A 20,784-nucleotide genomic window follows, 5' to 3' on the forward strand; every position below is an offset into this window, starting at 1 on the left:
GGCATCTTCTAGAAAGGGGAGCTGGCAATAGAGGCTCACGAATATTTAGAAAATTTCTGGAATCATGTCTGTGACTTGGAACCCGTGCCCTCAGTGTCTTTTCTTGTATTCAGCTTATTCCGAGCCCACTCATCACGTCCCTCAAGCCAGCCTCCTTCCTTCCTTTACTCACCTTGTCAGTTTCTCCCTCCTCATTCACAGTGTGTCATGGGAACGTGAGAAATAACAGACACTGCAAGCAGTGTGAAAGCAGATTAATAAATCATTTTAAAGTATTAAAATTGATACTGGGGTTTTCTGCAATATTTTATCATTTGTAGTTTATTAAGCATGTTATTTGTCACCTGGTTAAGCGAGAACAACCAATATCTCATTGGGGGATCTGATTGCTCGACAACCGGAGCCAGCATGGGTTGGAAGAGACAGAGTCTCTTCTGCGGGGACAAGACGGACGCCAGCCTGGGGCTCAGCTGGCAGGTGACTGTGTGATGCCTTAGTTTGTTCGCGGATTATGGAGACAGTCCAAAGCCCTCTGCATACCCAGGGCAGGCAGTGTCTCCCTTCAGCAGGGAAGAAAGATGGGGGTGGGTGAATCACAGGCTCTCCTGTGCTTGCCATCACCCACCAAATACTTACCAAGCGCCTACTATGTGCAGGCACTGTTGGAAATGATCGGGGTATGTCAGTGAATAAAACAATGATCCCTGCCCCTGTGGAACTTACCAGCTGGCAGGAAGAGATGGATAATGAAAAATAAGCCCAACGAAGACATGCATGTGATAGTAGGTTCCAGGTCATAAGTCCTATAGAGTTAGAAGGGGGAAAAAGGAAAGGCAGAGCGCGTGTAGGGAGCTCACCAACAGCCCTTGTGTGCAAGCAGCAATGCGGGTTGCTATGGAGCGAGGTCCTGGCGTTTTCCTGGCTGGGTTGGCATTTGGATCCCAAAAGATTGGAGCCGTTCGCCAGCCCTGTGAGGTGCCTCTGGGAAGGAAGACCTCCACTCCCCATGCTGTGGAGGGGCTGTGCTACCTGCCAGGACCCTTTCCCTGTCCTCGGGGGACGGGCTGAGCGCAGGTTGGAAAGGCCAGGCCGACCACCCTTGGCCATGGAGATGCAGAGCTGCCCTTTCCCTGCAGAGGATGTCGGGGAAGCCAGGGAGAGGTCATGCTGTCCATCGCTGTTGGACTGTCTCAGCAGCCCGGACAGCAAAGGGCTGCACCTGGAAAACTGCAGCGATTCAGCCGTTTCCTCCTCAAATCATGCTGACCATCCCCCTGTGTCTGGCTTTGAGTTATCTCTGGATGGAACTGTGAAACCAGGGCCTCGTTCCTGGACGTTGCGGGTGAGCTTCTGGCGAGAGCAAGCCTGAGAGCATCTGTCTCCCAGGGCCTCCTGGGCGCCGGGCTCTCGTCTGAAGCACCTCCTGGATCTCATCCCGGGGGCAGGCTGTGCTTCTTGTCGCTGGTCACAGGGCAGCCCAGACGCGGGGCTGAGGGAGGGTGGGCAGCCCCGGGGGAAACCATCATCACCGGCCACCAGGGCACTTCGGGCAGAGCTGTGGGGACGGGGTGCTAAGAACCAGGAGTGAAGGAAGGAGGAGCTTAGACTCATCCTGCAGAGCACTGCAGAGTCATGTAGCTCATCTGTCTACCACCGTCTCAGGCAAGCACGCCGGCTTCCCCGGAGGAAGGGTGTCAGTCACAGGAATGGCGCCCTCCAAGGGCATGTAGTGGGAGAGGTGAGAGTCATGACTTAGGAGGAGGGACAGGACAGCCAGGGCTCGCTTCTTTTAGAGGCAGCTCAGCATTTTTCAAATGTGCCGTATCCCAAGAATATTTTGGGGAACCTGATAAAGGTAATGATTTTTGGGCTCCACACCCCTGAGTGAATCCATCAAGATCTCGTGGGGAGGAGCCTGCAAGTTCTGTCTTTTTAATTTTTATTTTTCTAAATTTTACTGAAGTATAGTTGATATACAGTGTTGTGTTAATCTCAGTTGTATAGCAAATTGACTCAGTTATACGTATATATATATTATATATACATATTCTTTTTCATATTCTTTTTCATTCTGGTTTATCACAGGATATTGAATATAGTTCCCTGTGCTGTACAGCAGGACCTCGTTGTTTATCCATTCCCTATGTACTCGTTTGCGTCTGCTAATCCCAAACTCCCAATCCATCCCTTCTCCACGCACCTCCCCCTTGGCAACCACAGGTCTGTCTGTTCTCTATGTCTCTGAGTCTGTTTTTGTTTCGTAGGTACATTCATTTGTGTCATATTTTAGATTCCACATATAAGTGATATCCTATGGTATTTGTCTTTCTCTTTCTGACTTACTTTGCTTAGTATGATAATCTCTAGGTCCAATCATGTTGCCACAAATGGCGTTATTTCATTCTTTTTTATGGCTGAGTAATATTCCAGTGTGTGTGTGTGTGTGTGTGTGTGTGTGTTTATACCACATCTTCTTTATCAGTTCATTGGTCAGTGGAGATTTAGGTTGTTTCCATGTCTTGGCTATTGTGAATAGTGCTTCTATGAACATAGAGGTGCGTGTATCTTTTTGAATTACTGTTTTGTCTGGATATATGCCCAGGAGTGGGATTGCTGGATCATATGGTAGCTCTATTTTTAGTTTTTTCAGGAACCTCCATACTGTTTTCCTTAGTGGCTGCACCAATTTACATTCCTACTAACAGTGTAGGAGGGTTCCTTTTTTTCCATACCCTCTCCAGCATTTATTCTTTGTAGACTTTTTGATGATGGCCATTCTAACTGATGTGAGGTGATACCTCATTGTAGTTTTGATTTGCATTTCTCTAATAATTAGTGATGATGAGCATCTTTTCATGTGCCTATTGGCCATCTGTATGTCTTTTTTAGAGAAATGTCTATTTAGTTCTTCTGCCCATTTTTCGATTGGGTTGTTTGCTTTTTTGTTATTGAGTTGTATGAGCTGCTTATATATTTTGGAAATTAAGCTCCTGTTGGTCATGTCATTTGCAAATATACTTTCTTGCATTCCATAGGTTGTCTTTTCGTTTTTTGTTTTGTTTTGTTTTAATGGTATCCTTTGCTGTGCAAAAGCTTGTAAGTTTGATTAGGTCCCACTTGTTTATTTTCGCTTTTATTTCTATTGCTTTGGGAGACTGACCTAAGAAAACATTGGTATGCTTTATGTCAGAGAACGTTTTGCCTGTGTTCTTTTCTAGGAGTTTTATGGTGTCAACTGTTACATTTAAGAGGGACCTCTGTCTTTGTCTTGCAGTTCTGTCCAAGGGGTTAGGATGGAGCACATAGTTCTCAACAGGGCTGCATGTTAGAACCAACCAAGGAGCTTTTAGACTAATTGCTGGTGCGTAGGCCTTACCCCAGAGAACCTGCTGAAATTCATCGGGTGCGGTGGAGGGAAAGTGGCTGGTGTTCCAAGCTCTGCAGGTGATGGTCACGGGCAAGTAGGGGTGCGGCTTCCGTGTGAAGAGCTCACTGTGTGCCCTGGGGTGGGTGCTGAACCTCGGGCTGTCAGGGGATGTGAGGGCTTTGTCCTGATCTGTCCCCGTGGGCAGGATGAGACACTGGACATGAGGCTCTTTCCATCTCTGTGGGGAGTCTGACCTCTCCAGCCATCCTCTCCCCCTGGCCTGGCCCTGTCTGGGTGAGAAACGCAAAGGGCACGGGGGCCCAGGTGACATGGTGGCCGAGCCGGCCCCCGCCCCATGCGGCCTGTCCGCAGGCCTCTGGTGATGAGGAGGGGCAGCTCAGGGCAGGGGACGCGCGTCAGTGCCACCCTGTCCACCCCGACATCATCCTGACTTACTATGTTGTAATACATGGAACCATTCCACTTCATTATTTCATATTTGAGGACATTTATAGATTGTCCTGGTGGCTGAAGAGGCAGTGATTAAGAAGCAGTGGCGAATGAGGAAGGCTCTCACAAAGCCTTTTTAATTAATGCACGGCCCAGGGGCTGTAAACCGCGTGCTGATAGCAAACCTATCAAACTCATCCCCTGTGGAAGGGATGAGCGACAGCTTCCCGCAGAACGAGGGCTGCCGGCGACAGCAGTCATCCGAGCAGCGATTAGGCTGCCCTGGGCTTCCTGCGGCGGGGCCGCCAGCACGAACTCAGGCTTTTCTGCAAAAGAGAGTTTCTGCTGCCCCCCTGGGCCCCGGCCCCCACCCTCCTCACGCCCTCCGTTCCGGTGGCTCCGGACTTGAGCATCACACTCGAACTTTCTGAAAGTTACGTCGGCTCAGGCGTTTGGGCTGGAAGATGCCCATCATCCTTCTCAAAGCTCCTGTGGTACTAGAATTCTTTTCACCCTAAAATGCTTCCAGAGCCCTGGAGACTTAGTCAAGTCTGGTGTTTTTGTGAAAGGCTTAAATCTGTATGCCTTTTTGTTCTTTCCTCTTTGTTTCACAACACCTGTCGGCAGCTTGGCTTTGGAGGACTCCATGTCACCAGCTCCTCAACCGCTCAGCGGCCTGGCTTCCTTGTTTGGAGATGCAGGGGGTTCTCCAGAGAAAGCCCCCAGTATACTCCATGCTGGCCACACTTCTCTGTAACCAGGGCTGCTCAGCAAATGCTGTTTCCTGACAAAGTCAGTCCAAAGGGTGACGAGAAATGCAATAACCTTTCTCTGCTCTTTTAATGGTTCCTGCCAGGATTTGGTGTTTAGACACCCAGGAGCAGAGTGAGCCAGTTGGTGACGGACGCTTTCTGCCAGGAGACAGAGCTTCCTTGGTCCCGTGACCAACACGGGGAGCAGGGGTCCCAGTGACAAAAGAGACGCAGCCAGAGCAAGAGAGAGACATCCCAGACAACATAAGGATTGGAGAAAAGACTATCCATAATGAAGTGGGGTTTATTGAATCAGCTGGTCCATTTAGCAGACGCATCAGCAGGACGAGGCATGGAAGAGGGTAATCAAGAGTGTGACTCGTGACACAGTCGAACCGGACACGGAGATCGGGGACCAGCTGAGGAAACCCCGCCGTGATCCGCGGCTGGGCCGCTGCTGGTCTCAAGCAAGCCCCTTGTCCGGAAGGGTTTCCGGAGGCCATGCTGCCCAGACAGGGTGATTTTGGCAGTGAGTGATTCTTGCTTGTGGCCTCTGACCTGCGAGGGCTCCCCAGTGGGACGGTCATCCTGCACAGCCAGGGGCTCAGGCCTCCCGGCCACGAGGGGCCACGCTGCGTGCCAGCCGGCAGGGCCCATGTGCAGAAGCCAGGATCTGCTGTCACTTCACTCCCTTCTCCTTGCCCTGGCTGCGTGCGGGCCCCCGCCCGCCCCCGCCTGTCCCCTCTGTTCTCAGCTGGGTCGGGTTACTCTGTTGCTCCCGGGCGACGTGAGTCCTGTGCACCTAGCCCGTCTTCCTCTCGAACCCTCTCTCCTCCCGTGCTGAATCATCTTGGCCGGGCTGCACCCTCCCAATGAGGTTGGCTCTTCGCTCCTTCAGGGACACACCCTCTGCTCCCCTAGAGAAGGCAGCTGTGATGTTTATGTAAAAACGAAAGTTTTAAGAAATCTGAAGAAAAGGTTAAGGTGGGTCACACGGTTAGTATTTAATGTCATATATTAAAGAATATATTAATCTCAGAAATAATTATGTCAGTACCAATACTTTGCATTTTTTAACAATAGCACATTTTCTCCTAAGAGTTTAGAGGCTATTCGCATACAGTTTAATTGACCTGCTTCTCATATTACCTCCATTTGACATTTGGAGAAACTGAGGCACCTACGAAGTGTGTGACTGAAGCAACACAGTGTATCCAAGTCGAGAGAGCTGCTGGCTTGGCGAATTTTGTGGGTTTTTTTTTTTTTTTTTTTTGAGGAAAAAAATCTTTATTTTTTTTATTATTTTTTTAAACGTCTTTATTGGAGTATAATTGCTTTGCATTGTTGTGTTAGTTTCTGCTGTATAACAAAGTGAATCAGCTATACATATACATATATCCCCATATCCCCTCCCTCTTGCGTCTCCCTCCCACCCTCCCTATCCCACCCCTCTAGGTGGTCACACAGCACCAAGCTGATCTCCCTGTTCTGTGCGGCTGCTTCCCACTAGCTATCTATTTTACATTCGACAATATATATAAGTCGATGCCACTCTCTCACTTGTCCCAGCTTACCCTTCCTCCTCCCTGTGTCCTCAAGTCCATTCTCTACATCTGCGTTTTTATTCCTGTCCTGCCCGTAGGTTCTTCAGAACCACTTTTTTTTTTTTTTTAGATTCCATATATATGTGTTAGCATACGGTATTTGTGTTTCTCTTTCTGACTTACTTCACTCTGTATGACAGACTCTAGGTCCATCCACCTCACTACAAATAATTCAATTTTGTTTCTTTTTATGGCTGAGTAATATTCCATTGTATATATGTGCCACATCTTCTTTATCCCTTCCTCTGTCGATGGACACTTAGGTTGCTTCCATGTCCTGGCTGTTGTAAATAGAGCTGCAGTGAACATTGTGGTACATGACTCTTTTTGAATTATGGTTTTCTCAGGGTATATGCCCAGGAGTGGCACTGCTGGGTCATATGGTAGTTCTATTTTTAGTTTCTTAAGGAACCTCCATACTGTTCTCCATAGTGACTGTATCAATTTACATTCCCACCAATAGTGCAAGAGGGCTCCCTTTTCTCCACACCCTCTCCAGCATTTATTTTTTGTAGATTTCTTTGATGATGGCCATTCTGCCTTGTATGAGGTGATACCTCATTGTACTTTTGATTTGCATTTCTCTAATGATTAGTGATGTTGAGCATTCTTTCATGTGTTTGTTGGCAATGTCTGTATCTTCTTTGGAGAAATGTCTATTTAGGTCTTCTGCACATATTTGGATTGGGTTGTTTGTTTTTTTGATATTGAGCTGCATGAGCTGCTTGTATATTTTGGAGATTAATCCTTTGTCAGTTGCTTCATTGGCAAATATTTTCTCCCATTCTGAGGGTTGTCCTTTCATCTTGTTTATGGTTTCCTTTGCTGTGCAAAAGCTTTGAAGTTTCATTAGGTCCCATTTGTTTATTTTTGTTTTTATTTCCCTTTCTCTAGTAGGTGGGTCAAAATGGATCTTGCTGTGATTTATGTCATAGAGTGTTCTGCCTATGTTTTCCTCTAAGAGTTTTGTAGTGTCTGGTCTTACATTTAGGTCTTTAATCCATTTTGAGTTTATTTTTGTGTATGATGTTAGGGAGTGTTCTAATTTCATTCTTTTACAAGTAGCTGTCCAGTTTTCCCAGCCCCACTTATTGAAGAGGCTGTCTTTTCTCCATTGTATATTCTTGCCTCCTTTGTCAAAGATAAGGTGACCATATGTCCATGGGTTTATCTCTGGGCTTTCTATCCTGTTCCATTGATCTATATTTCTGTTTTTGTGCCAGTGCCATACTGTCTTGATTACTGTAGCTTTGTAGTATAGTCTGAAGTCAGGAGGCCTGATTCCTTCAGCTCCATTTCTCTTTCTCAAGATTGCTTTGCCTATTCAGGGTCTTTTGTGTTTCCATACAAATTGTGAAATTTTTTGTTCTAGTTCTGTGAAAAATGCCATTGGTAGTTTGATAGGGATTGCATTGAATCTGTAGATTGCTTTGGGTAGTAGAATCATTTTCACAGTGTTGATTCTTCCAATCCAAGAACATGGTATATCTCTCCATCTGTTTGTATCATCTTTAATTTCTTTCATCAGAGTCTTACAGTTTTCTGCATACAGGTCTTTTGTCTCCTTAGCTAGGTTTATTCCTAGGTATTTTTTTCTTTTTGTTGCAATGGTAACTGGGAGTGTTTCCTTAATTTCTCTTTCAGATTTTTCATCATTAGTGTATAGGAATGCAAGAGATTTCTGTGCATTAATTTTGTATCCTGCTACTTTACCAAATTCATTGATTAGCTCTAGTAGTTGTCTGGTAGCATCTTTAGGATTCTCTATGTACAGTATCATGTCATTTGCAAACAGTGACAGCTTTACTTCTTTTCTGATTTGGATTCCTTGTATTTCTTTTTCTTCTCTGATTGCTGTGGCTAAAACTTCCAAAACGATGTTGACTAAGAGAGGGCAAACTTGTCTTGTTCCTGATCTTAGTGGAAATGGTTTCGGTTTTTCACAATTGAGAACGATGTTGTCTGTGAGTTTGACATATATGGCCTTTATTATGTTGAGGTAAGTTCCCTCTATGCCTTCTTTCTGTAGGGTTTTTATCGTAAATGTGTGTTGAATTTTGTCGAAAGCCTTTTCTGTGTCTATTGAGGTGATCATATGGGGTTTTTATTCTTTAATTTGTTAATATGGTGTATCACATTGATTGATTTACGTATCTTGAAGAATCCTTGCATTCCTGGGACAAACCCCACTTGATCATGGTGTATGATCCTTTTAATGTGCTGTTGGATTCTGTTTGCTAGTATTTTGTTGAGGATTTTTGCATCTATGTTCATCAGTGATATTGGCCTGTAGTTTTCTTTCTTTGTGACACCTTTGTCTTGTTTTGGTATCAGGGTGATGGTGGCCTCGTAGAATGAGTTTGGAAGTGTTCCTCCCTCTGCTATATTTTGTAAGAGTTTGAGAAGGATAGGTGTTAGCTCTTCTCTAAATGTTTGATAGAATTCGCCTGTGAAGCTGTCTGGTCCTTGGCTTTTGTTTGTTGGAAGATTTTTAATCACAGTTTCAGTATCAGTGCTTGTGATTTGTCTGTTTATATATTCTGTTTCTTCCTGGTTCAGTCTCACAAGGTTGTGCTTTTCTAAGAAATTGTCCATTTCTTCCAGGTTGTCCATTTTATTGGCATATAGTTGCTTGTAGTAATCTCTCATGATCCTTTGTATTTCTGCAGTGTCAGTGGTTACTTCTCCTTTTTCATTTCTCATTTTGTTGATTTGAGACTTCTCCCTTTTTTTCTTGATGAGTCTGGCTAATGGTTTATCAATTTTGTTTATCTTTTCAAAGAACCAGCTTTTTAGTTTTATTGATCTTTGCTATTGCCTCCTTCATTTCTTTTTCATTTATTTCTGATCTGATCTTTATGATTTCTTTCCTTCTGCTAACTTTGAGGGTTTTTTTTGTTCTTCTTTCTCTAATTGCTTTAGGTATAAGGTTGGGTTGTTTATTTGAGATGTTTCTTGTTTCTTGAGGTAAGAATGTATTGCTATAAGCTTCCCTGTGAGAATTGCTTTTGCTGCATCCCATAGATTTTGGGTCATCGTGTTTTCATTGTCATTTGTTTCTAGGTATTTTTTGATTTCCTCTTTGATTTCTTCAGCGATCTCTTGGTTATTTAGTAGTGTATTGTTTAGCCTCCATGTGTTTGTAGTTTTTACAGATTTTTTTCTGTAGTTGATATCTAGTCTCACAGTGTGTGGTCAGAAAAGATACTTGATATGACTTCAGTTATCTTACATTTACCAAGGCTTGATTTGTGACCTAAGATATGATCTATCCTGGAGAATGTTCCATGAGTACTTGAGAAGAAAGTGTATTCTGTTGTTTTTGGATGGAATGTCCTATACATATCAATTAAGTCCGTCTTGTTTAATGTGTCATTTAAAGCTTGTGTTTCCTTATTTATATTCATTTTGGATGATCTGTCCATTGGTGAAAGTGGGGTGTTAAAGTCCTCTACTATGATTGTGTTACTATTGATTTCCCCTTTGATGGCTGTTAGCATTTGCCTTATGTATTGAGGTGCTCCTATGCTGGGTGCATAAATATTTACAATTGTTATATCTTCTTCTTGGATTGATCCCTTGATCATTATTTAGTGTCCTTCCTTGTCTCTTGTAACATTCTTTATTTTAAAGTCTATTTTATCTGATATGAGTATTGCTACTCCAGCTTTCTTTTGATTTCCATTTGCATGGAATATCTTTTTCCATCCCCTCACTTTCAGTCTGTATGTGTCCCTAGGTCTGAAGTGGGTCTCCTTTAGACAGCATATATACATGTCTTGTTTTTGTATCCATTCAGCCAGTCTGTGTCTTTTGGTGGGAGCATTTAATCCATTTACATTTATCAGTATGTATATTCTTATGACCATTTTCTTAATTGTTTTGGGTTTGTTACTGTAGGTCTTTTCCTCCTCTTGTGTTTCTTGCCTAGAGAAGTTCCTTTACCATTTGTTGTAAAGCTGGTTTGGTGGTCCTGACTTCTCTTAGTTTTTGCTTGTCTGTAAAGATTTTAATTTCTCCGTCAAATCTGAATGAGATCCTTGCCAGGTAGAGTAATCTTGGTTGTAGGTTTTTCCCTTTCATCACTTTAAATATGTCCTGCCACTCCCTCTGGCTTGCAGAGTTTCTGCTGAAATATCAGCTGTTAACCTTATGGGGATTCCCTTGTATGTTATTTGTTGTTTTTCCCTTGCTGCTTTAAATATTTTTTCTTTGTATTTAATTTTTGATAGTTTGATTAATATGTGTCTTGGCGTGTTTCTCCTTGGATTTATCCTATATGGGACTCTCTGCACTTCCTGGGCTTGATTAACTATTTCCTTTCCCATATTAGGGAAGTTTTCAACTGTAATCTCTTCAAATATATTCCCATTCCCTTTCTTTTTCTCTTCTTCTTCTGGCACCCCTATAATTCGAATGTTGGTGTGTTTAATATTGTCACAGAGGTCTCTGAGACTGTCCTCAATTCTTTTCATTCTTTTTTCTTTATTCTCCTCTGCAGTAGTTATTTGCACTATTTTATCTTCCAGCTCACTTATCTGTTCTTCTGCCTCAGTTATTCTGTTATTGATTCCTTCTAGAGAAATTTTAATTTCATTTATTGTGTTGTTCATCATTGTTTGCTCTTTAGTTCTTGTAGGTGCTTGTTAAACGTTTCTTGTATTTTCTCCATTCTATTTCCAAGATTTCGGATTACCTTTACTATCATTACTCTGAATTCTTTTTCAGGTTGACTGCCTGTTTCCTATTTGTTTTGTCTGGTGGGTTTTTACCTTGCTCCTTCATGTGCTGTGTGTTTGTCTGTCTTCTCATTTTGCTTAACTTACTGTGTTTGGGGTCTCCTTTTCACAGGCTGCAGGTTCATAGTTCCCGTTGTTTTTGCTGTCTGCCCCCAGTGGGTAAGGTTGGTTCAGTGGGTTGTGTAGGCTTCCTGGTGGAGGGGAGTAGTGCCTGTGTTCTGGTGGAAGAGGCTGGATCTTGTCTTTCTGGTGGGCAGGACCACATCCAGTGGTGTGTTTTGGGGTGTCTGTGACCTTATTATGATTTTAGGCAGCCTCTCTGCTAATGGGTGGGGTTGTGTTTCTGTCTTGCTAGTTGTTTGGCATAGGGTGTCCAGCACTGTAGCTTGCTGGTCGTTGAGTGGAGATGGGTCTTAGCGTTGAGGTGGAGCTCTCTGGGAGAGCTTTCGCCATTTGATATTACGTGCAGCTGGGAGGTCTCTGGTCGACCAATGTCTTGAACTCAGCTCTCCCACCTTAGAGGCACAGGCCTGACACCTGGCCAGAGCACCAAGACCCTGGCAGCCACACGGCTCAGAAGAAAAGGGAGGAAAAAAGAAAGAAAGAATAAAATAAAATAAAATATAATAAAATTGTTATTAAAATGAAAAATAATAAATAATTATTAAAAATAAATTAAAAAGTAATAAAAAAATTGAAAAAAATAAAAAAGAAGAGAGAGCAACTAAACCAGAAAAACAAATCTACCAATAACAAGCACTAAAAACTATACTAAAAAACACAAAACAAAACGGATAGACAGAACCCTAGGACAAATGGTAAAAGCAAAGCTATACAGACAAAATCACACAAAGAAGCATACACAAACATACTCACAAAATGAGAAAAAGGAAAAAAAATATATATTTTGTTGCTCCCAAAGCCCACCGCCTCAATTTTGGGATGATTTGTTGTCTATTCAAGTATTCCAGAGATGCAGGGTACATCAAGTTGATTGTGGAGATTTAATCTACTGCTCCTGAGGCTGCTGGGAGAGATTTCCCTTTCTCTTCTTTGTTTGTACAGCTCCTGGGGTTCAGCTTTGGATCTGGCCCCGCCTCTGCGTGTAGGTTGCCTGAGGGCGTCTGTTCCCTCTCAGACAGGACGGGGTTAAAGGAGCAGCTGCTTCGAGGTCTCTGGCTCACTCAGGCTGGGGGAGGGAGTGGTACGGATGCGGGGCGAGCCTGTGGCGGCACAGTCCGGTGTGACCTTGCACCAGCCTGAGGTGTGCCGTGTGTTCTCCCGAGGACATTGTCCCTGGATCACGGGACCCTGGCAGTGGCGGGCTGCACCGGCTCCCGGGAGGGGCGGTGTGGAGAGTGACCTGTGCTCGCACACAGGCTTCTTGGTGGCGGCAGTAGCAGCCTTAGCATCTCATGCCCGTCTCTGGGGTCCGCGCTGATCGCCGCGGCTCGCGCCCATCTCTGGAGCTCGTTTAGGTGGTGCTCTGAATCCCCTCTCCTCGTGTACCCCGAAACAGTGGTCTGTTGCCTCTTAGGCAGTTCCAGACTTTTTCCCAGACCCCCTCCCGGCTAGCTGTGGCACACTAGCCCCCTTCAGGCTGTGTTCACACAGCCAACCCCAGTCATCTCCCTGGGGTCTGACCTCTGAAGCCCGAGCCTTAGCTCCCAGCCCCCGCCCGCCCCGGCAGGTGAGCAGACAAGCATCTCATGCTGGTGAGTGCTGGTCGGCACCGATCCTCCGTGCGGGAATCTCTCCGCTTTGCCCTCTGCACCCCTGTTGCTGTACTCTCCTCCATGGCTCTGAAGCTTCCCCTCCGCCACCCCCTGTCTCCACCAGTGAAAGGGCTTCCTAGTGTGTGGAAACTTTTCCTCCTTCACAGCTCCCTCCCAGAGGTGCAGGACCCGTCCCTATTCTTTTGTCTCTGTTTTTTCTTTTTCCTTTTGCCCTACCCAGGTACGTGGGGAGTTTCTTGCCTTTTGGGAAGTCTGAGGTCTTCTGCCAGCGTTCAGTAGGTGTTCTGTAGGAGTTGTTCCACATGTAGATGTATTTCTGATGTATTTGTGGGGAGGAAGGCAATCTCCACGTCTCACTCCTCTGCCATCTCGAAGGTCTCCTCCTGTGTTTTTATCTCTGATGTTGGCGAACAGTTTGAACTCATTGCTGTGCACTTTCTGACAGGATGGGGAGGACCTAAGCCTGAGAGGTTGGGGAGGGGTGGTGGCAGAATTCTGTGATTTTCAGTGTTCTTATCTTAGATCCCACTTCCTTCACCATCCACAGACTACCAGGTGTGTTTTTGGAATTAAATTGAGAAGGAGAGTGCATTTGAGAAATAGAACAGAATTCATTCGTAAATGACACATTAAGCTTAGATTTTTGATGCTGGAGAATAGCCTGTCTGCACGTCTATAGATAGGGAAGATGGGCAGCAGAGAAGACAGGGTTTTAACCAGCGAGACTGTAACATAAGCAGTCTGATTCCACGTAAAACCAAGGGAAAAGGATTTCTTAGCCCGAGTCCTGCCTCCAGGACCCTACTCTGGGTCAGGTACAATGAAGGAGCTGGCTGGGAGGGAAGACACCGAGGGAATGGAAATCCTGTATGAGGTCTGAATAGGGACAGCTAGTTTTCTGTTTGTCCAAACAGCGCTGGCTCCTGAGAAGTCTGGACACAGAAAGAAGGAAGGGAGAAATGATTTCTGCAGTTCACACCTGCTTGGGGAGAGCAAACACTTGGCCACTGAGATTTTCTAAGGAGATACAGAAATTATTTCTTTGCTCTTAAATTCACACATGCTAACCAGTATCCTGGTGATTTGGGCCATCTCCAGCTGCTTCTGTTTTCCTTGTTTTCTTTTTTAAAATTTTGATTTCATTGGAGTATAGTTGATTTACAATGTTGTGTTAGTTTCAGGTGTACAGCAAAGTGATTTAGTTATATGTATACATATATTCATTCTTTTTCAGATTCTTTTCTCATATAGGTTATCACAGAATACTGAGTAGAGTTCCCTGTGCTATACAGTAGGTCCTTGTTGGTCATCTGTCTTATATATAGTAGTGCATGTGTGTATGTTAATCCCAAGCTCCTGATTTATCCCCCCTCCATGTGCTTCCTTGTGTTCTTTTTAGAGTGTGAACTGATTTATCCTTCCCCCTCTGTTCTTACCCCTTTGACTGTTATCACCACCCTCCCTGGAGAAGATTTCTGTGTTAAACGTGCTTTCTAGCACTTTCTTCTATTTCTTGTACCTTGAGCTGATCAGAAGAATTGAATCAATATGGCATCTGCTTGAAAGATATGGAATCAATATGGCATCTGCTAGAAAGAGCTGTCAGTGGTCAGCCAGAGAGGTGGGTCGAATTCAAAGCTCCGAGGAGGCAGGCATTGCACACCCATGTGTGGGAGAGTCGCTGCTGATGAGGGCTAAGTAGCTCTTACTGGGACCAGGTATCACGCCCTTCAGTTTGGATTACTCGTTACAGTGCATTCATGGGCAAAACTAAATGGCTCCCAAACGCTCAGACATAAGCTGTTCCAAGGGGGCTCAGTTGTGATTCTTGGTGGCTGTGAGCTTCCAAAGCAAATGCACCTCCAAGTTGCAGGGGTGACCTGGCTTCCTGTCCAGGACGGGACGGGTGGCAGTGTTTTTTGGTGACCCTCACATCAGATGGAAGCCTTTTGATTCTGCACTAGAAACTGCAGTCAGAAGAGCCGGGTGCGAGGCCTCTGCACGTGACCCCCTGTGAGCAAGTGAAACCTGACTAAGAACAAAGGATAAAAAAAAGGATCTTTACTTGTCGCAGCCAAGGTTGTTAAGAACCCCAGTGGTGAAGGTCAAATAGCTTCAAGCTTAAGTGGACGGGGGAGACCTTCAAGACGGCGGAAGAGTAAGACGTGGAGATCACCTTCCTCCCCACAGATACATCAGAAATACATCTACTGTGGAGCAACTCCTACAGAGCACCTACTGAGCGCTGGCAGAAGACCTCAGACCTCCCAAAGGCAGGAAACTCCCCACGCACCTGGGAAGGGCAAAAGGAAAAACGGAAGCCTTTTATCCTTTCTCCTCAACAAACTTCATCCCCCGTCACCCCCCTGTCCCTCTTTTCTTCTGTTCTCCTCCCTGAAATTGCCTCTCCTTCCTCTCTTTTCTTCCTTTTCTATGTTTGTTCCTACAGGCATGTTTAGACATAGGTAGCTACCAGAGTCATTTGCAGGATCCGTTACAAATAAAGAGAAGGAGGGCCAGGGGTCTTCTTTTGAGACTGTCTCAGATGGCAAATCCTAAGGGATTTGATCTTACCCACTCTCTGCCAGTCACTGCTTGCAATGGTTCATAATCTTATTTGGGAAGTCTTCGTTCTCTAAACCATTTTTGCTTTGCGTTAAACAGTTCTCTTTTTTTTGTTGGATTTAGAAAACAACCAATTATTTCTTTTTTAATATATTTATTTATTTATTTATATTTTTGGCTGTGTTGTGTCTTTGTTGCTGCGAGTGGGCTTTCTCTAGTTGCAGTGAGCGGGGGCTACTCTTTGTTGTGGTGTGCGGGTTTCTTGTTGCGGAGTGCAGACTCTAGGCGCATGGGCTTCTGTAGTTGTGGCGCAGAGGTTCAGTAGTTGTGGTTCCCAGGCTCTAGAGTGCAAGCTCAGTAGTTGTGGCTCACGGGCTTAGTTGCTCCGTGGCATGTGGGATCTTCACGGACCAGGGCTCGAACCCGTGTCCCCTGCATTGGCAGGCAGATTCTTAACCACTGCGCTACCAGGGAAGTCCCCCAACCAATTATTTCTATTACTGTAACTAGCCCTGATGCATATACTATTGGAGTGAACTTTCGACTCTGTAGATTTCACCTCCTAAGTGTCGGGAGGCGGGTTCCCGGGGAGGCGGGGCTTCAAGAGCAGGTGGTTTGTCAGGGGGCACTCTGGGTACAGTACCTGTACGGGAGCAAGGGAAGCAGGGCTGGGTGATGGGAGATGGCTCTGTAGGCACAGCAACGGCCTCAGCCGATCCCACGGCATGTTCTAGAAGCTGGGATGACTCTTCAGAGTTGCCCTGATAGAAGCAAAGGGGCCAGGCCCTTGCACTGCCACATCAGTCCTCAGCAAGGCAGTTCCCTTGGGCTGGGGGAAATTCCTTGGCTGGGGGACTCAGAGGGCAACTTTCTGTCTCAGTGGAGGTGGGGTGAAGGATCTGGTCTGTGCGCAGGAAGATGGATGGGTAGGACTCCCATCCAGTTTCTTTCTGGTCCAGATGTCATTTTGTTTGTGAAGTATCTCATGAGATAAGATTAACTTCTGGCTTTGAGTTGGAACACTGCAACACCAATATGACTATTATTTATGGATGAAACGTCATGGTTCTTTTTTTACACTCTCCTTTTTCACTCTTTTTACAAGTTTTCTGTACAATTATGTGACAATATGCATGGTTCTCTCCCCACAAAGCCTCTGCTGGCTCCTTGACAGCATATTTTGTAGCTGTTTATAAGAGACATATAAAGCCTGTTCCAGGGAAAACAAAAAGGTATGCTGCTGTATTTTTGGGCATTCATGGCGCATTTTCTACAGGGCTACTCCAGAGGAAGAAGTTTAAAAATGCTTGTTTGTCTGAGCTCACAGATGCATGACCCCTTTGCCATCTGTGTCCGAGTAAGAAAGGTTCATCTGAGAGTGGATTCTGAATCCTTGCTGCCCTTCACAGTAGATTCCTGGTTGCACCTGCGTCTCTGGACAACTGGTCTCTCACAGGTATGTCTAGTAAGTTGGCACGGCAGGAGGGAGTGGAGATAAGCCACAGCGAGCTTTGAGGATCCTAGGAAAAAGAAAACAGTACAAAGGACGGTGCCTGTGGTGTACAGTATTGACGATGTTTACCGGGTGATGGATGAGCATGGCGGACGTGGCGGTGCAGGCTGATCAGGGTGAAATGGCCGAGCAGGAGAGCTGCGAGTGAATCAATCACAGGACCTGCTCCGCCAGCTGGTGGGGTTCATCAGTCTCACAGCCTCGCACGCCAGGCTTATAAATGACCCCGATGGAGGCATGGCGGTGGCGGCCAGGTTTCGGCGACTTCTCCAGCCGAGATCAATAGACCGAGGCAAACAGAAACAGCACAACTCCAGTGAGATGGTTGGCCATGCACTCTGACTTTATTCCATCAGCCGTGCTTGCTTTTATAAACCCGTATATTCTGTGCCCAAACTTAAAGCCTCCATCCAAAAAAAAAAAAAAGTCTGGACTTAATTTAACATCTGTATGTAGCATGTGTGTGTGCTCAAGGGCATGGGTCCTGGACACGGCTGCTGCCCTAAGTCACTGGCTGTCTGACCCAGGTGATTTACTTAACTTCTTTGTGCCTGAGGTGCATCGCTTTTAAAAATGGCAATAAAAAGAATAAGTACTATTCCTTCCTCTTAAAATTCTTCACAGAATTAAATCAGTTAATTTTAATAATTTTAGCAGTTATTATTATGGGATTAGCTCTTGTTGCCTGGTCAGCCTCAACCCCATTTAGTTTTAGAAGATGAGCTTGTGTCTTCCTTTGCTGATAAAGGAATGTCCTGTGCATCACCCTAAATTACATACACCCACATCCATCCTCATGGGTTTTTTCAGTCTGCGAGGAGTAAGTGTGTCTTCTGTTATTCAAGCTCAGCCTCTCTGCCTGTGACCCTCATCCTGTTCCCTTCCATGTTTTTCTGGGTCTGGCTTCACATCCTACATTCCCACTTACTGTTCTTTCTCTTCAGTTTCTTTTTTTTTCTTTCTAATGGTCCTAGGTCCTTACTCTCTCTATATCTAAGTCTCTCCAATTCAAGCACAGTAAGTGTATCAAGCATGTCTCTTGATCCTGAATCTTACTCTTACTTTTATATTTTTCACTCTCATTCTCATCTACTCATGTTCTAAACTTTATATCTCTACTACCTCACCCTTTAGTCATTTATCTACCAACAGCATCTTAATTATTCTATTGAAATATTAAAGGTATTCTGGTCTATTGAAATTATTCCAGCAGTCACCAGTGGCCTTCTTATTGTCAAATCCAATGGACATTTTTCAGTCCTTCCCTAATAGTGGACTTCTGTATAGTTATTGGTGCTCTTACTCAGTCCTTCTTTGAAATCCTCTATTATTCTTGCTTCCATGACACCAGATTTTTCTGATTCTTTAAAAATTGCTTTGAGTGTAGTGTTTTCAGTATTGCTCTTTATAAGTAGTCTGTAACATTATTTTCCATTTCATTTTATATCCAAAAATTCACTAGGAAAGTATTTTCAATTTCAAAAGAATAGGTATTTGTTTACTTATCTTTCTGCCCTTTTTGTTGTTGATACCTAGTTTTATTACATTAAGGTCAGAAAATAGTCGGTATATTTTGGAATATATTGAGATTTTCTTTGTAGTCAAACCTTGATCATGTTTTTTTCAGTGTTTTATGGGCATTTGAAAAAAAATTCTCTTTATATATGTATACATAGATGCAGATGATAGTAAATCAGATATATATGCAGATTATTGTTAATCATACTTTTCAAATAGTTTCTATCATTGCTCATTTTTGTTTCTTTGATTTGTCCATTTATGAGAGTTTCATTAAAGTCTCCTACTCCATTTACTTCAACTATTCTTTCTGCACATGGTTCAGTGCTCTGATAGTTGATGCATGAGTGTACGTTACTGTTATGTCTCCTCGGGGGATTGTATCTTTTCTTTCTGTAAACCGTCCCTGTTGTAAGTCTTCCCCCTCCACTCTGACGTTTCCTCTTCTGCCTCCTTAAAGAGATGTTCCACGAGGTCCTCCTCTCGCCCCTTGCTTTCTCGTGTTACCTGTATGTCCTGAGAAGCCATCTCTGTTCTTATGTGTCCACACGGCATGCAGTGATACTCAGATTTAATCCCAAGTGCAGACATTTATCCAAGGTTCCAACTACTACAGCCAGCTTTCTGATGGGCTGCTCCAGCTGGACGTCCCAGGGGCCCCTTGAACTCAACAGATTCAAAGTTCTCTCATCCCCTTTGTCCAGAAACCATCTCCTCTATAGAGATGTTCTCTGGCTCATTTCATGGCCTCACCATTTACCTGATCATCCAAATAAAAATCTTAAGAGTTGACACACTTGGGTCTATTGTTTTTCTGGGGTCTAAGAAAAAATAACCATCTGGAGGCAATTGTGATTCATTGTTCAGGGAGAAATTGCTACTGATTTTTCACAGTTGCCTAAATAAAAGAGTTATAATCACCCTACCCCCAGGTCATGGTCTAGTGCTCTTCTTCCAGAAAAAGACAATCTAAGCATTTGGGAGAAGGGGATCTGGCTGAAGACCCCAGGATGTGCCAGGATCCGAGTTAATAGCTAAGTGATTTTGGACAGTTGGCTTCTGAGGACCTCAATTCCTTTATCTTGGGATTATTGTGAGAATTAAATACATTGATAGAGAGAATTTTTTCTTGAGCTTACAAGAAAAATTATTTTGATAATCTCATTATCTGGTCCTCGTGATTTCAAAAGTTAACAAACATCATAAAGAAACCAATATGCCTAATATTCAAATGTTATCTTAGACCGTCTTTTTTTTATGTATCCTTATATCAGGGAGCAACAGCCTCTGGTTTTCTTAAAATAATGTCTCCTTTACTTCGAGATACTTGGTCTACCCTAATTTTTCTTTTCCTTTGATAAATCATCCACATTCATTTAACCTTCTTCCTGAGTTTCCACTCTCCACCCCTTTAATCATTTTCACTGCTCTGTCTTGGATCCTCTCCAATTTCTCTGTACCTTTCAGAAAGTTAGAATCCCCAAACGGAGCATGACACTCTAATAAGGGCCAAGTCGACGCCAAATATAGCTCATGACACTCTTTCTTGTCACTTGAGTGACAGACAACACCATTAAGACTTCTCAGTAGCTTAACAGATTTAAAAGGCACACGCCTACCTTGCAGACCCCAAGATCAAACTCCAGGGATGTGATGGGCACGCACTTACGGCAGGAACGTAATGCTGTTATTGATCGCCTCTGGAGAATGAGGAGGTGTGCCTAGAGGATGCAGCCCCTTGCGTCTCTGTGTGGATCCAGGGAGGCCGGCACACACTTGGGATTTGGAAGAAAAGCATGGCGGTTGAACTTAGAGGGTTTTTTTTTTTTTTTTTTTTTCTAAGAGCTGATTCTTTTACCATTTAGACCTCAGCCATTTCGGGGTCATCTTAATACAGTTGCAGTGAGTCTGGTTATTTAGCTTGCATGACTACACGTTTTCTTTTTCCACAGAAAGCATTTAACTTTCTTACTCTAAATGCAGAGGGTTCCGTAGGGACTAGTGAGGTATGGCATCTGGAGAAGGAGGCACATTCGTTCTGATAAGTGGTCTGATTGGTGTCCTGGAAAGTCTGAAATAGTAGAAGCTCATTACAAAGTACTGAGATTCAGCGAGCTTGGAACAAATGTAGAAAAGGAAATTAATTTGGGAGTGAGAAGGGTCGAAGATCTTGCTTCAGAAATTTTTACCCGTGTTAGAAGTTTAGGGACATCGTCATGGAGACAGAAAAGTGATGGTTTGAGGAGGAGAGTAGAGTGGGCAGTCCGGCAGAGCGGTGCGTATTTCAGATGAGCCTCTCACCCAGGCTTTGCCATGAGAGGCAGCTCTGCAGGCGTAGATCTTACAGCCAGACGCCGGGCCGGGGGCAGTGCCGGCACGTGGGCATTCAGCTGGTATTTGGAGACTAAGGAGTTGCTAGGAGGATCACCCGCCACTGGATCCCAGGGCGCAAGGGGGCGAAAGTGGGTTCACCACGCTGCTGACTGCTGTCCTCCCCCACTGGCTCGTGACGGAACCAGAGCCTCGCCTCTTCCCTCCAC

At 44.5% G+C, this 20,784-nt stretch overlaps 1 protein-coding gene across 3 annotated transcripts in view; it reads left to right on the forward strand.

Annotated features, from left to right (window-relative positions):
• The window catches only part of OPCML (opioid binding protein/cell adhesion molecule like), a 1,230,378-nt gene that overhangs the window by 39,913 nt on the left and 1,169,681 nt on the right, over window positions 1-20,784 (forward strand). The gene's annotated exons all lie outside the window — the stretch shown is intronic.

This window comes from Balaenoptera physalus (genome assembly GCF_965194825.1).
Source record: "Balaenoptera physalus genome assembly, chromosome: 10".
NCBI classification, from domain to species: Eukaryota; Metazoa; Chordata; class Mammalia; order Artiodactyla; family Balaenopteridae; genus Balaenoptera; species Balaenoptera physalus.